Genomic DNA, 17,282 nt, shown 5'->3' on the forward strand with positions numbered 1-17,282 from the left:
TAGAAATTAAAAATAAAAAAAAATTGGAACATAAAGTAAAAATAAAACAAGAGAAAGATCTAACAATAGCAAAGAGGACTATAGTACTCAAAACGTTGAGATACAGGTACTTTGGCAAGTATTTTTAAATAAGTATCCAGGAGAGAATATAGCATTGTGAGTGAACAAATCTACTCTATGGATTCCTCTCATCCTTGAAATGGAAAATGACAATGTGTTACAGTTACCAATTTGCAAATAAGATATATACCACCTATTGCTTGCTAGGTTTCTATGCTTTACCAAGTATTATTCTAATTTTTAAATTTACCTTAATGATTAAAACAGTATTTGCCTGCATTAAACTTTTTAATTAAACGTTTTATTAGAAATGATTTTTAATTATTAAAAATGTTTTATTCACATTTCATTTTCTAAAAGAAACATATAGGCCAAAGAGCTAGTGCAGCATGTAGAGGGTGTTTACCTTGTATGAAGCTAACCTGAGTTCAATTCCCAGAACCCTGATCACCAGGGGTGATCTCTGGATACAGAGTCAAAAGTGAGCCCGGAGCTCATCTGGGTGCGGTCCCCTCCCCACATAAAAGGAAGAATAGAAAAGAAAAACATATAACTGATTCTTGAGTAACATAGAGCTTAAGGGTGCTAACTCCTCTATAACGTTTGAAAACCCCCAAATTTAATAGATAGTCTGCTATTGACCAAGAAGATGGTTTTCTAATAGTATTTGATTCCATTGTCTGCAAGTAATGATATGTGTGGCCTGTCAATCTGTGAATTTTAATACATTTAAAAACTTATAATGGTTTTTATAATAGACATTAAAATAAATTTGTATTTTATGATAGTAAGTGATAATTTATAATTCTATTTTTGTGGGGTATTTGGACCATAGTATGTGTTGCTTGGGACTTCAGACTCTGTGCTCAAGGGTCATTCCTGGTGGTGCCAGCCATTAATTTGGGTTGACTGTGTGCTTGGTAAGTGCTTTAACCCCTATACTAAATCTTGGTTTCAGTCAAATAAACTATCTGCATATGTTTTATACATGCATGGCATACTTTTCCTTAGATTTTTTTATGTTTCTAGGATATATTGATCATCTTTAATTATTTCACATCCATACCAATGTCCAAAATTTTTTAAAACATAATTATTGAAAAAAAAGTCACAGAAGTGCAAATTTTTATTGTTCATGGGATAACTATATTAAGAAGAAAATAGAACCACAATAAACATATAAGTAAAACGGAGGTACATTTTTGGAGTCTTTCAATTATGTATTTATATTAGTCTATATATAAGTATGATTTTAAATAATCAATTTCAGTTAGTATAAAATGTTAATTGAGCTTTTATAATTGTAATGTTTTACTGAGAAGATAACATTGATATGAACTCTATATCTATTTGTCTACTTTTGTAATTGTTTACTTAAGATCAGTTATTAAAATATAACTTACTTGTGAAGTGATATGTCGCTCAGGACGAAAGAACTTGGCTTGCATGTATGAAACTTTGGTTTCTATTCTTCGCACTATAGAAACAAAGGCAAAATCATGAACTGTGGTTGGAAATATGCCTCGGTGATAAAGTATTTGCCTCACATTTCTGAGGTTATGGGTTTGATCCCTGAATTTCCATAGACACACACAAAAGCTAACTTACAACAAAGTCTCACACTGGAGATCTAACTGGGCCCGCTCGAGAAAATCAATGAACAACGGGAGGACAGTGCCAGTGACAGTGACTTAAAGAACATTAAACTGCTTTAAACTATATATTGCCTAACTATTATACAGATTTAATTCTCAATGAAATAACTTTAAAAGGTCTATTTTCTAGCATCTTTGCTAGGGAAAGATAGCACCTGATTTTTCAATATTTGTAATTTCGGGGGACATTTTAATTTCTCATTTTAATTTGTGCTCTTTGTCGACTAGTGAGCTTGAAAATTGCTCTTGTGTGGTACTACATGGAAAATATTATGCTATGGGAAATGAGTCAGAAAGAGAGGGACAGACATAGAAAGATTGCATTTTTCTGGGTAACATAAAGGAACAAAATAAGAGTCTAACACCCAAGAACAGCTGTGATAAATACCAGGTTGTTCACTCCATGGCTTAGAGGCCAGCTGCACTGTCTAGGGGTAAAGGCAGCGCAGATAGAGAATGGAGTACACAATAAAGGGTGCTGGGAAGATCTGCCCAGGATGGGAGATGCCTGCTGAAAGTAGTCTAAGGACCGAACAGGATTGCCACCCAATGTCTCTTCTGCAGACCTCAGCACCCAAAGGGAGAGACAGAACAAAAGGGAGTGCCCTACCAAAGAGGCAGGCTGGGATGGGGGATAGGGGCGTGGGAGGGATACTGGGATTGGTGGGAATGGAGATTGGGCACTGGTGGTGGGATGCGTACTCGATCACTGTATAACTGAAACACAAGCGCAACAACTTGTAAGTCTATAACTGTACCTCATGGTTTTTCACTAATAAAACAAAACAAAACAAAAATTAAAAAAAAAGAAAATTGCGCTTGTGTTTACTAGTCATTTACACTTCTTTCAATAGAGATTATATGATCATGGTTTATGCTTCTTTTTTCTATTCAAGTGTAATAGCTCAATTCTGATTTTTTTAAAGCACAAATTTATTAAAACCATTCATACTTGGCCCATCATATATCATATTAATTGCCAGTATTTGTTGGTTTTGCTTGTTTTTTGATCACTTAATTTGGTTTTTGTCCTTTTCTTTCAGTTTGTAAAATTTTGAGTCAAATGAGCGTATGTTTTTCTTTATCTTCTACAGTTTTAAACTGAGAACAACTGTTTGTTTTGTACAAATAAGATACCTGTGCATTTACTATTACTTCTCATTTTATTTACTTTTTAACACATCTCGATTCATCTACAACTTATCCTAGTAAGTGTTGTCATATTGAAAGAAACCACCATTTTTTCAATCAGAGCACTGTAGCCCTGTCGTCCAGCGGTTCTTCCATTTGCTGGAGCGGAACAAGTAATATCTTACAACAAATTGTGAGACTTGTTGTCACTGGTTTTCGCCTATCGAATAGGTCATGTGGAGCTTGCCAGGATTTTGCTATGTGGACGAGATACTCTGGGTAGCTTGACCGACAGAGGAATCGGAATCAGGGCTGGCCTCCTTCAAGGCAAATGCCCGACCCGCTGTGCTGTGAACGTTATCTAAAATATACTAGTAATACCAAATGGTGTTTCTTTAGCAATGCAATATAAACGATTATTTCGTAATTTTCTTGATTTGTTAATGAGATTTGTAAGCTCTTGAGTAAAATGGGAGTATTTTTCTAACACAAGAGTCTGAGGAATGTGAAACTGTTATAACTGTCTTGTAGGGTTCCATCTCCCTAGCATGCTTCATTCTACCCCGCTCTCTATCCAATCCGGTCTTCTTCTTGGGATTATGACCTCCTGATTGGCTAGCCTCTAACTTTCAACTGCCTACTTTATGACATCATTTTTTCACCAAACCAACCACCAACTGGTAGAATCTTGGGGGTCCCATGCAGTTGTTTGTAAACAAATGTGAATCATCATGGCAAGTGACGAGTAACCAATGACCAATCACCAGTGAGCAGTCGTCTGTACTGAACACTTGTGGTCTTAAGCCGCTTCAGTGCTCAGACGCACTCTCGTACCGTCTCCTCTTCTCGTCTACCTTTTATCGGTATTTCCTCTTCTCTGACCATGTCAGGTAAGGATTTATTATCCCTAAACTTAGCAGTCAAGTAAAAACAGCACGGAGTAATGATAGAAAGTATTCAAGTAGAATTTTATAAGCCTCATTTGAGCTTGACTTTGACATTTGCTGTGTGATTTTAGACATTGGCTTACTTTCTCTCACATACAAAGTGTTTTTCCTCATTGATTACATTATATTTTAGACATACTTAGGAGCTCAAATACACACATTCACAAACACACACACACATATATATATGAGTGTTGATTCTCTGTGTTTCTTTTTACTATTAATAGAAAATTTTACATGATATCCATTGAAAACAATAAGTCAGAGACAGTATTTTTACAGAAACAGAAAATATAGATGCTGTGGAAATCTGTCAATATATACTAGCATGTGTTCTCTGTAATGGTCTCTCCACTTGTATTTATACTTCAGTATTTTAAATATAGTGATATTACATAGTAATAATCATTGACCTTTGAGTTTTCTATTTAAACCAGGTAATAAAAAATATGGGGCATTGGAAAAGTGTGGAGTGCTGAGCGGTAGGGAGGCAAGCCCTCAAAGGTAACAAAGTTTGGGATCACTTTCATCAAGAATTGACCAATAGTATCCAAGACGATATGAGGGACAATAAAAGTGGAAAGAAAGAAAGAAAGAAAGAAAGAAAGAAAGAAAGAAAGAAAGAAAGAAAGAAAGAAAGAATAGGAACGTCAAGTATGAAGGAAAGGGAAAACGTTTGGAAAGAATGTTGAAGAGAACCAAAGATTTAAAATCAAAAAAGAAAGAATATATGTTAAATATGCTGAGATAAATACACTGAGAGCAAGTCCAAGCAATACACTTCAATAAATGCCAGGACTAGAAAGGATACTATGCCTTGAATAGGGTACCACTAGAAAAAGTATTTTATCAGAAAGCCATCCTTGCTGGTTTTATCCCTTATTATCTCTTAGAACACAGTACTTGGTACTTGACAATTTGAGTACAAACATGCTTCAGAAATGATACTTCCCATGAATAGCTAATAGTGCTTCTCTAGGGTGGTGGAAGATACAGAATCTTCAATGTTTTTATTACTTTCTGGTTTTTATGTACATATACGCGCTGTCTGTTAAAATAAAAAAAATGTTATATTGTAACTTGAATCAGGAGATTTGATTCATTTGTGTGGTAAGTAGGTTCTAGGTTAAAGCTGCTTGTCATCTTTAAAAATATTATTTCATGTGATTTTTTCTTCCTAACATGAGAGTATTTTGATAAGAGCCAACTTCTGTTTTTAGATCCTAAGAGGAAATATAAAAATTAAGTCTCACATGTCTAATTACACATTTTTGTCAAATTTGTGAATTATGATTTTTCCTACATTAAAGATAATTTATTAGATTTTGGTGCTCCTTTATTAAACATTGAGAAGAACGTTTTCCTGGTTGATGAATATAATTCTAATCTAGAGGTTGAAAATAAATTTGCAATATTTTGTGATCACTTTTAAATGGTCTTTTCTGTTTCTTGTGTGATCAAGTGAAATCCTCTGCTATGTTTAACACGTGTTGTTTGCTGGTTAATATTCAAAGGTACTGATGAGAATAATTTTTTGTACTTTCGAAATTTCTTTCTGTATTTTGCTCATTTCAAACATTTCTTGTCTCTGAAATACAATCACTATTACTCCTATTTTCTTTTTGTTATATAGTTACTGGTAAATCCTTTCTCTTTAATGGAGTGGTAAAGTGTGCCCTCAAAAATCATATTATATTCCATTTTTTGGCTAGCTTTTTTTTCTAAAATAGAATACTGTCTTCATATTTTATATGTGGAACAATTTATTAATAACCTTATTGTACTGTTTTATTTGGTTTTGTTTGGAATCACATCCACTGATATTCAGGGCTTACTCTTGGGTCTGCTCTCCATAACTTACTGTACTATGCTGCTTGCTACAGAGCCCAGATTTCATTACTGTCTATATACTTCTTTTTCAGTTCTGTGATACATATTTTTCATGATATTTTCTTTACACGTCCTCCTATGTAAATCATATGAAATAGAAAAATTATATTCATGTACGCATTATTATTCTCAGAATTATTTGTAACTTCACAGTAGATAAACAACGTAAGGCACAGAGTTTAAATAAAGTTTTCCTTCCAAAAACATTTCTTGGGAGAAACTTAAGTAGTCATTTTTGAAGTAGATCAAAAATGAAGGTAACCTTCAGTGCATCCACAAGATTAAGTCGTATGTGAACCATAAGTAACAGGTACTCATTGCACAAGTCAAATGGAAACCTGATGATTACAATGGTAATAGTTGTAAAGAGCTCAAATGCTTATATTAATGTAAGGTATCTTTCTTCCGGTTTCTGGCCTAGTAGTGATCATGGAGGGTCCTGGCCAAAAGAACACATGCTTTAGTTTGTGTAACATGGAAATTCCTAAGGGAGAGAGAGATATAGTACTGGAGGGGATAACGCACTTGCCTTGTACACAGCCAATCCAGTTGAATCTCTGTCACAGAATACACTCTCCCGAATGTTATAAGGGGTTACTCCAGAGTGTAGAGCCAGGAAGAACCCAAGATCACTGTCAGTTATTGGTCCAAACTCTACACCACCCCATGCCCCGCCCAATAAAAATTATTGGAATATATGAAATCTTTTTGCCATCTCTGGGCCTCAGGTTTCTTCTTGTCCAGAGAATGTTTCCCATTCTCTTAGACTTCCTAGTTTGAAAAAGCTTCCATTCTAGGAGATAGCATAGGAGTCAATAGGATAGCAAGCTACAGGCATTTCTAGGGTAAGGAGAGACTATCTGTAAGCAAGAAATCCAGGTACAGACACAATCACCTGGTTCTTCTACAGTTCTGTGTTCACTTTGGGAGCACGATACCAAATACACAAAGTGCCAAAAGGTTCCCGACTTTGAATCACCCCAAATTGTTGGAATTTTGGAAATTCAGTTGACTGTTGGTACTAGAAGCATCTCGATGGCTTAAAATTTAAGTTCATGTTGTTCCTCTCAGCATTGAAGGAGATTATTATTCTCACAGATTTTGTTTATCACCCTCTTGTTCCTTACAGAAAATTTTCAAATAGCATCTTTATTGGGAAATGCACATACTCTGCAGCTTTCCCTTCCCATGGTTAAGGATGCAGCTTCAGGAAGTGTCTTCAAATACTCCAGTGTATCTGCTTCAGCTGGTATTTCTCCTTGGCTCCTGCCCTCAGCCTTTGGCACCTCTTTCCAACTACTGATGGGTAGTGCCTATCTTTACCAACATTTCAGCACAACAATGCTATCTGGACTGTTTCCCCAGAGTCATATATCCACCTCAGCTGCTTCCTACCCGAGTGTTTTGGAATGGGATATTGAAGGAATTGCTGAAGAGAAGTCTTCCATGGGAGACTTTTCTGTGACTGTCCTTGCCCAAGACACCGCTGTCTCTTCCATGTCTATGGCAGTTCACTATGAGAAAATCCTAGATACCAACAACACGTTGTCTGTGTACCAATCACTTTCTGCCAGTCTTGTTGAGAGAACACCATCTCTGGTTCCACATCAGAGTCGAAGCCTGTCACTTACCTACCAGGAACGAAGTCAGGTGTATTACAGTCATCAAGGCACTCTGGTAAATCTCCTTTCTGGCCTGCAGTCCTATGACTCCATGTCATACATAGGTCAAAATGGCTCTGCCCCCCAAGCTTACAGCAACTCATCTAGAGAAATATTTATGGCTCTGAAGGAGGTCCAACGGCAAATAACCAAATACCAGCCTCTTCCTCTGGAATCGACTTCTCTCTGTCTGATCAACCCATCACAGAATTGAGTTTTCAAGGTGAGTAAAACGGAGAGAAGGGAAGGAAAATTCAAAAATTGGGATCAAAAAAGAGGAAAACTGTCCGTAGACAGGTAGTATTCATATAGAGTGAGATTTTTAAGTTTATGAAAAGAACTTAACTAAACTCAGTTCATGCTTACTTCCCTAACTCATTTTACAGCATGTTATTTTCACTCTCAACATAGAAGCTCCTAATGGAGATTGGAAGGTATGATGTTAAATAGACATCTAGGTTTCATATAATGAAACTTCAGGAGCACACAAAAGAATGCCACATTTTTCCCTAGTTATTTCATTTATTTTTTAATATTTATTAGTTAAACATAAGGAGGGACAGATGTAGACTTTAAATTATTGTGCTTGGTTTCATTTATACATTGATGGAGTACCTATCCCTCCACCAGTGCCCATTCTCCAGCACCACGGTTCCCAGTATTCCTCCCACCACCTTAACCCCCATCCCACTCAACCTCTGTGGCAGGGATTGACACATTTTTCACATTCTATTTCAGCAGTCCTTAAGAATTACCACACTAAATGTAAAATACATGTCTTAAACTAGTATTTCGTTATTTTCTTAAGAAGTTTCAGAACTCTTATTGTAATGGTACACTTTAACTTTCCCTTCCATTAATGAACAATGAGGTTCTGAATACACTTGTGGTTCAGAGATTCTGACTCAAATCATGAAACCTAGAATCTGTACTCCAGCACAAATATCATGCTGAAGTAGTGCTTCATTCATACTCTTATTCTATGATATTAACGTCCTCTTATTTTTCCATGAAAGTGAATAAATTGAGAGTACAATACATTACAATGCTAAGCTCTATATGGCATTTATTAGTTTGAAAATCTATAATTTTTTTTAAAAAAACCTTTTGTTTGGAGGATGTTGAAGTTGTGTCAGAGACCAAAGGGCTCAGGGAATACTCCTGGATCTGTGCTAGGGATCACTGCTGAAGATGCTTAGGAGATCATACGTGATACGAAAGATCAAACTGAGGTCAGCTGTGCGCAGGGCCATTGCCTTACTAACTGTACTATCCCTCTGTCCCAAGTCTCTTATTTTTCAAGTTAGTTTACACAGAAACTCATTCAAAAACAAAGAAAACCAAAAAACAAGAGCACCACATGACAAACAGTAAGAACTACAATATTTGCCTCCAATCTTCAAGCACAGGGACTTGTACATTTTCCTTAGAATAGCCAGTAACAATGCCTTGCCTATAGCTGGTAGGTGCACTGTTGTTGCACCACTAGGTTTGTAAAGTGAATATCTCATTTCGCAGGCACTAATTTCTTCCATGGTTCTTTTAAGTGTTGAATTTCCTGGGGAGGAAGACTTCCCAGGCATCGCAACCTTCAAGGAAGACATTTGGTCTGACACAAATTTCCGAATTGCCCCAATGTTGCAGTAGCAGGATTCAAAGACCTGAGTGTAATCCAGTGCCTGAGCTTCGGGAAGTTCCCATAATATCTCCAGCCAAAATAACCTGGCGCTGACCCCAACTCCAACTCAGGAACAAAAAGTTAAGAATTTTGATCAGATGAAAACTGGGCTTTCAAAACCTCTGGAGACCTACCAGATCCCAGTAGACTTAGATCAATGCAAAGATCTGCAGGTAATGAACACCACTGACACAATCACTCTGAAGCAGGTGCAAGAAAACTCAAGTGGAACTAAGGGGATCTCCCATGCAAAACAGAACAACAAAAAGGAGGCTTCTGAAACTCTTGAGGGAGAACCCAAGGCCAAAATCCAGCCAAACATCCGAGAATGCATGCTAAGCGGAGCGGGGATTTTTCATAATGCTGCAGTCAGTGATAGGTGTCCTAAGACCAAAGCCAAAACTAAAAGCAAATCTCACAAAGCCTCCTCCAGCAGTATCAGCAAGACAAAGAGCCATGGGCAGCAGAAGATAAAAAACACCAGAGAAAACTCTAAGAATGCTAAGGAGTGTAAACAGCCAGGGAACAAGGTCAAGGCAGAAGAAAAGCCCACCATTGGCAAGAGGAAACGCAAGGAAACTCAATCTGAGCTTTGCAAGAGGCAGTTAAAAAGCCCTGCTGCTACCTAGGCATACACATGCTGGATTCTGTCCAAGTGTTTCATGCTTTGGGGAAGGAAAGTGATCCAAAACTTGGAATCTCTTCCTCCCAGGTCCTGAGTACTCAAAGAAGCCTAAAGATGTCAAGCCATCCTCAGCTGTTAAGCTATGTCTAGGTGCTACACAGGATGGAAAAGGTCTTGAGAAATCTCAGGTCAAAGCACACAAACCAAGTAGCAGTGCTGAAAAACGCTCATTGCCAACAAAGTCTGAGCTGCCACATCCTGGGAAGGTCAAATTGGTACCTTTGCCTTTTCTTACCATGGAGAATCCACAAGCTGGACCTGTTCCTCGGAGACGACAATCTGTGTCCTCACATGTTCCTGCTGCAGCTTACCATGCCAAGCCTGGCTCTACCAATGCAGCTCAGCCAACCGCTGCCAATTCTTTCCGGTCAACCACTGCATTTTTGTTGGGTTCTGCCAAACCTGCTAAGTCCATTTCAACCAACCCATCTCGACCAGGTTTGCAGAACCCTAGTAGCCGACCTATTCCTCTCCCCACAGCTTCTAGACCTGCTCCCTACAACAGCACCTGGCACTTCTCTCCAGCGTGAACCTCCTCCAGTCTCTGTGAACCAGCGGCAGTCGCCACCCAAACGTCAGAGTCAGTTTCTCCTCCAAGATTTCCGTTTCCAACTGATTCCATGGAGAAAGCCCAATGTTCCCGAGCCAGACATGTCAAAGCCCATCACCAAAGAGCAGAGACCAGAGCGTGAGGCTATGAAAAGGAAGCCTCAGCAGAAGCGGGAGAACACTGCCAAACTCACCTCTTTGGGGGAAAGTGTAGTACTTTATTGAGAGGGAAAAGAGATGGACATCTCTCTCTACTATGGCTACGTAATGGGAGTAGCTGGAATGGTAGGTTCCATTTGAGGTACCAGATGGTTTTCCTAGGCAAACACTGACATGCCATACACCATTTATTTATTCTAATATATTTTTTCAAATTAAAGAGATGCATCATAGTTAATTGTTTGTTAGAAAGTTCTGAATTTTGAGATGCTGCCTATTGTGGTTGTTTTTGGGAGTGGCTGGGGGTCGAAGGATGGGATGGGAAAGAATGGGAAGTTAGAGACAGGAAAAAGGATGAATGGACAAGACTCTACGAAATACAAATTTAGTCCAGGGTTATAAAGCCCATCATAGGAGAAATTGCATGGGCCTGATGAAGAGTGGGGTAGGGTCAGAGGAAGAGTATAGCTGACAGGGCATTTGCTCTGCAACCAAGAAGGACTCAGTTCATTTCTTGCAGACTTTTATGGTCCCCAGAGACCCACCAGATGCGGAATTTGAGCACAGAGCAGGGAGTAAGACCAGAGTACAGTCAAGTATGCCTATCCCTGGTGTCCTCGAAAAAAAATGGGACAAATGGCACAGTCTGCGGTTTTCGGTTAATAGAATAAATTTGGAATAGGCTGAGAAAGTCTGATGTGTCTAAGATGACCAGAAGAAAAGTAAAAATTCTTCAATGGACGCTCTGTTTACATCTCATGGCCACCTTTGGAAAATAACCAAATTTGAGACACATCACTAAAAGGTTTGGGTGGTCTATCAATGAATGATGGCTGGGGGATGCCAACACAAACACTGGGGAATAAACCTACCAGATGAGTGATCAATGCCCTCAGAGTCATTTAAGTATGAAAGTTAACAGGGACAAAGCCAAGAGAACAGTTGCAGCTTTAAGCCTGAATATCAGCTGCTGGGAAATGCAAAGATAAGTCACATGTCCTCAGGCCCTCTGTTCAGCACCCCTAGCTGCACCATTTCACTTATTCCCAACAATATTCAGAGTTGCTATCATGGTGACACTTTACTAGTGAGTTTCAACAATGCGGTCCACTGCCTTTGTAAGTCTTTGGATTTGTAAACTCCCCAAGTTAGCCAAGCCAGCTTTCAGGAAATTTCTGGTGGGGGGAGCTCAAATTATATTAGCTTGAGGGACTGGTCTTTGGTCTTCCATGGTTCCTGGTGCCTGTAGCTTTCTCTAAGCATCACTTTTAACTGCAGCTCACAGAAGAACCAACTTTATAAATGGCGCTGTGGCTGCATTGCGGTAGGTACCATACTAAGACATGCGTCCTAGGTCACCACTCCCAAAGGAGTTGGTACCGGTTGACCTTGACCTTGGAAGGTTGTGGTGGAAAGAGATGGCCCTTGGAGAGTTAATGGGGTGATGGATGGATGGAAAGGAAACCGGGAAGAGTAGGGAAGTGGAAAATTGGTGATCATCATGGGATAGTTTGTGGATGTTTTTCAAATAAGTTAAAATATTTTTTGTAAAGGAGATTCAAGACAAAAATACTAAAATAAGATAGGTTCCAAAGAACAGGTTTCATATAAGACCGAGAGAGCTGAAAGGGCTGGCATTCCTTCTGGAGCTTTTCAATCATACCATTTACTAAAGATGTTATTTTCACATCACTTAGCTGTGGAGAGGAATAGTGAGAAACAGAATGCCACCGGAAAAGCAAACTGGGAGACCACCTTCAATAAAAGCCAGGTGGAAGGTGTTCACATGGATCCCAAGTGAAAATATATGTTAACAGGAACACATATTTAACTAACTCTGCTTGGTACCAGTAACTACTTTGTTGTAAATGGGGGGAAATGAACTCAGTTTCTGATTGACCTGAGACTAACCAATTAATAGATTTTCCCAGGAAAGGGTAGCTGACTGGCTGGGAACAGAACAACTTGAAAAGTGTTTTGCTACCTTTAATGTATGGCTGGAGGGAATTGATCCCAGTAATCTCTTAAAACTAACAAGCTTCAACTCTCTTGAAGGAATGTTGTATTCACTGAGAAAAAAATGTTGGGAGAAATGTCTGAACTGATGGGAAAAGAGACAATAAGTGTGAAAGGAGGGCTTGAAATTTGGGTTCCTCTGAAAACAAAGCTTGAAACAACAAGATCTGGGGGTAACATGATATACTGGGAATGGGATCTGAGGAGGAAAAGAGTGATATCAGGGATGTGAACAAGGGAAATCCAAGTTAAGGAAGACTTAGATAGCTGACTCCCCCATGGTCAACATGGTTCCAAGCCTACAAGAAATAAATTTACTTTAATTTTCTTACTCTTATATGGTCAATTACAACATGAATTCTGTGACTTCTTCAAGCAGAATTTTTCTTTCTCAATATTCTGTTCATTTGTGTAAGCATCTTAAACAACTGCTGGATAACAGAATTATTTGATGAGACTTATTTTTTACTTTAATGTTTAGTTGAGATTACTGAAAACTCGGCCTAAAGTGAAGTTTGTCCTGATTGGTACAAGTAGAGAATGGAGGTCTAGGGATGGAATTAGAGATTATAGGGTACCACATTCAGTTCCTAATAAAACAAGTAAAGGACAGTGTCCCAAATAGATTATTGAAAAAGATATTCATCTCTATTTAACATGTAAATTCAGCATTTTCTATATTAAATTAAAAATGAAAGAATGTTCCTATATTTGGTCTTTAAAGACATTCCAGGTTGGTTAAGGAAAGAAACATTGCCTATGAAATCATAACAACTTAATCATAAAAACCTGATTATTACTTAAATTTACAAGAATGTCAGTACTAAGAATTATTTCCCTGGATCTCACTAGTGTACAAGATAGTCATATGAATACACCTGTGTGGATATATCGCTGGTATCTAATTTAGAGAATAGATATATAGAGATTAGATCACATAGCTGAGTGTGATCTCAACTTTTCTACACACTCCCATGCCCCACACACCCAAAGACTTGTACTAATCCTTATGTATCCATGAATTTTCCACCTCCCCTCTCCCAGAGTCTATTAAAATTTCTTTTCAAGTACTAATGTAATGCGTTTTAGAAAATATTGAGTTAAACTTAATTGTTGTCATTTAGCTTTTAGATAGAGAACCAAGAAAATCTTATTAAAAGTGTATTTTGGTATTCTTTGAAAATGGTAATAAGTACATTATCATTGAGTCCCTGAATATACATTATATAAAGTATTTTGTGAGGAATTCCCTATACAAATCAGTACTCGAAGAAATAAGTGAGTTCTCTGAATGAGAATGAACTGGGACATTTCAAGGTATCAATCAGTGAATCAAAGATGAATCATAGCATTCTATAGAAAAAATGATCTTGATGTAATCTAGTCAACACCATTACATATTTTTCTTATACCAGCTGATAGTACTTTTAATGTTTTAATTTTTATTTATTTATTTTTATTAGTGAAACACCATGAGGTGCAGTTGTAGACTTACATACCTTTGTGCTTGGGTTTCAATTATACAAGAATCAAGTACCCATATCTCCACCAGTGCCCATTCTCAACCACCAAGGAACCCAGTGATCCTCCCACCCCCCATCTCCCCCACTTTGCCCCACCTCAGGGCATTCCCTTTTGCTTTTTCTTTGCTTTAGGGTGCTGTGGTTTGCAATGGAGATCAATACTATTACATTTTCAAAAAAGAACATAGGCCCCTATATGTTCAAGTCACTACTACTGTCCTGCGGTTCTTCCCAGCATGTACCCTGCTCCAAGCCAGCCCTTTGGAAATATGCTGGGAAGGACAACTGAATGTTCCTTTCCTCACACTGACCTGCAAGACTCTTGCTGATTCTCAGCCACATCAACTATTTCATTTGTTTCCTGATATCACCTCCTGTCCTTTATTTTTTTAAAAAAATATTTGATTTGTTTCTGGAATATAAAGAAAAAAATTAAATAGACGAATAAAATAAAAGCAAAATCAAACCTTTACACTCTGACATCAAAATCATCCTTTCAGGAGGGGAATTGAATGACTGAAATGGGTAGGGGAATGTTGTTAGTTGGTTGTGGACAGTAGCTGGATATTTGACAGTGCATGGAGTATGAATACACAGTTCCAGAGATGAGGAACTCTGTACTTGAAGCGAATACAGTTTGTAAACTTGTCATCACAATTATATGTCCATATGAAATTTATCTACATATGCTTTGTGCCTTCCTTTCATGTATGTGTTATGCATTCCTTTATCATGGCCTCAGAAATGTATCTGAGGGCACTCGGAAATTAGTTGAGCCCCAAGTATGGGGAGAGATGTAGTAAAGAATTGGAGGAGGAAGAAATATGAGTTGGAGCTTAAGAGCCGTGTAAGAGGAATATATAGATATGTATGTGTTTGTAAATACACACATATATATGTATAAATATATATATGGGCTGGAGCCATAGCACAGTGGGTAAGACGTTTGCCTTGCATGCGGCCAACCTGGTTTCGATTGCTCTGCTCCTCTCAGAGAGTCCGGCATGCTCCTGAGAGTAACCCTCCCTCATGGCAAAGCCTGGCAAGCTACCTGTGATGTATTCAACATGCCACGAACAGTAACAACAAGTCTCACCATAGGGACGTTTCTGGTGCCCGCTCGAGCAAATCAGTGAACAGTGGGAGGACAGTGCTACGGTGCTATGGTTAATTCAAACGTTGTTTAGGCAAAATTTGAAAGAATCAAATAAATATTCTATAAAACTTATTACACCTATTAAATTAATATAACTTTAAATAGTGTTTAGAAATGAAGTTGAAGAATTTTAAGGCTATAGAAAGATATTGACAATATATCAAGAAACACGTGGATTTTTGAGGAGCAAGAACACGTAGCTGTTGTCCTTTCTTAAGGTTATTTTTTTTGTCTTTAATAGAATATGCTTTCCCTGAGTTTTGTTAATAGCTTCCGTTTTTTAGATAGCATCATAATGAATTATATTTTTTAAAAAATTAAAAAAAATTGTGTTTGTGAGTGGATTCTGAATGTTTGGAACCTGGGAAGTTTTTTCCTATGTAAGTTACATTAAACATGATATTATAACAGAAATACCATCTGCAGTACTATTCACAATAGCCAGAAGAAACTATGGTATACCTACACAATTGAATACTACGCAGTTGGCAGGAAACTGACATCATGAAATTTGCTTATAAATGGATGCACAGGGAAGAATATCATGCTCAATGAAATCAGTCAGAAGGAAAGGGGTATACTGTTTGGACTACCCCATTTCTTGGATATAAAAAACCAGAATATGAGACTAATACCCAAAGATAGCAGAAACACAGGCCAGGAGAATTGGTCAATGGTTGGACGCTTGCCACAAGTGCTGAATGCGGGCATTTGGAATAAAGAAGGGACCGCTATGAAAATGATAGTTGGAAGTGATTACTCTGGGTGAGAACTGAGTCCTGAAAGTAGGTAAAGAAATAAACGTGAGAACCTCTCACTCTCTGTATTACAATCCATAATGCCCAAAGGATGAGAGAGAGAGAGAGAGAGAGAGAGAGAGAGAGAGGTGACTGCCATAGTTTAGAGACAGCAGGCTGTCAGGTGGGGTTTGGGGTTGGGAAAGGGAGTGGTGGGAGAAAAACTGGGGACATTAGCAATGGAACTGTATTCTAGTGGAGGTTTGGTGTTAAAATATCCTATGATTGAAACTGAATCATGAAAAGGTTTGTAATTTGTGTCTCCTGCAGATTCAATACAAAACTATGATATTTAGTTTCTACCACCATGACTAACCTATGAATTTGCTGAAATTTATTTTTATCACCTTGGCTGGGCTCATTACATGGATGTCTGTGTGGTAAATTTTTTTTTCATTTTATGCGGACTGAAGAGACAAAAATCATAGGGTTCGGGCTTCTGGTGGAAGGAGAGAAGAGCACAAAACACCCTGTTGACCACACCTCAGCAGGGTCACCTAAGTTGCGTGATGACAGACCTCCTTCACTGATTTCTTCTTTTGTAATGTGGAAAAATGAAAAGACTTTGCAGGCTGACAGGGGGTTGTACCCTCCAGTTCACACTGTTTTCATTTCGATCAGAATTGTTTAAAGATTATTTGCAAAATTTGGAGCTTATATATGATTTGTTCTCATATATTTCCCCTACATGGTGTCAGTGGGCATTGATCCAGGAAGGCCCGCATGAAAAAGTTGAGGTGTATGTCTTAACCACCAATGCCAACACTACTGTAAGTACTGAACCTAGAGTACAATAGTAAAACTTCAAAATGTGTTTGTCAAGGAAATCGGTGGGAATTCAGGGAGAAATGGGTAATTTGTTGGTGGAGGGATGCAGACACTGGTGTTGTGATTAGAATTGGAATATTGTATGACAACGCTCCATTGTAAATGACTTTGATAATCAAAATTGCCTAAATTTAAAATAAAAGAGAAGTCAACTTATGTCTATATTTCAAGAAAGCTTGTCTTGGCAAATTTTGGCAGGGAGACCATAGTTGGTAGAGAGAGGGAGAAAGAAAGGGAGAGTTGACAGTCGGGAAGAGAACCCTGGATATAATGGAAGAGTTGAAAGCTGATCTTAGAAATTTGGAGCCATCAGAGTTTAGAGAGTTAAATGGTGAGAACATTGCAGTTTAGATACTTAAATAGTGAGCTTGGTTTCAGTCATCAGCACTGTATACATAGAAAGAGTTCAAACACCTCACAGATATTCAGGCTATAATAACTAACAAGGGAAGCGTTTTTTTCCTGAAGCTCTATGTAAGGATAATATATTGCCAGGAAGAATGATAAGAAGTTGGTTCTCTTTTTCACAGATAAATACATTAGAGAT

Source organism: Sorex fumeus, unplaced genomic scaffold (assembly GCF_029834395.1).
Source record: "Sorex fumeus unplaced genomic scaffold, SorFum_2.1 ptg000021l, whole genome shotgun sequence".
NCBI lineage: Eukaryota > Metazoa > Chordata > Mammalia > Eulipotyphla > Soricidae > Sorex > Sorex fumeus.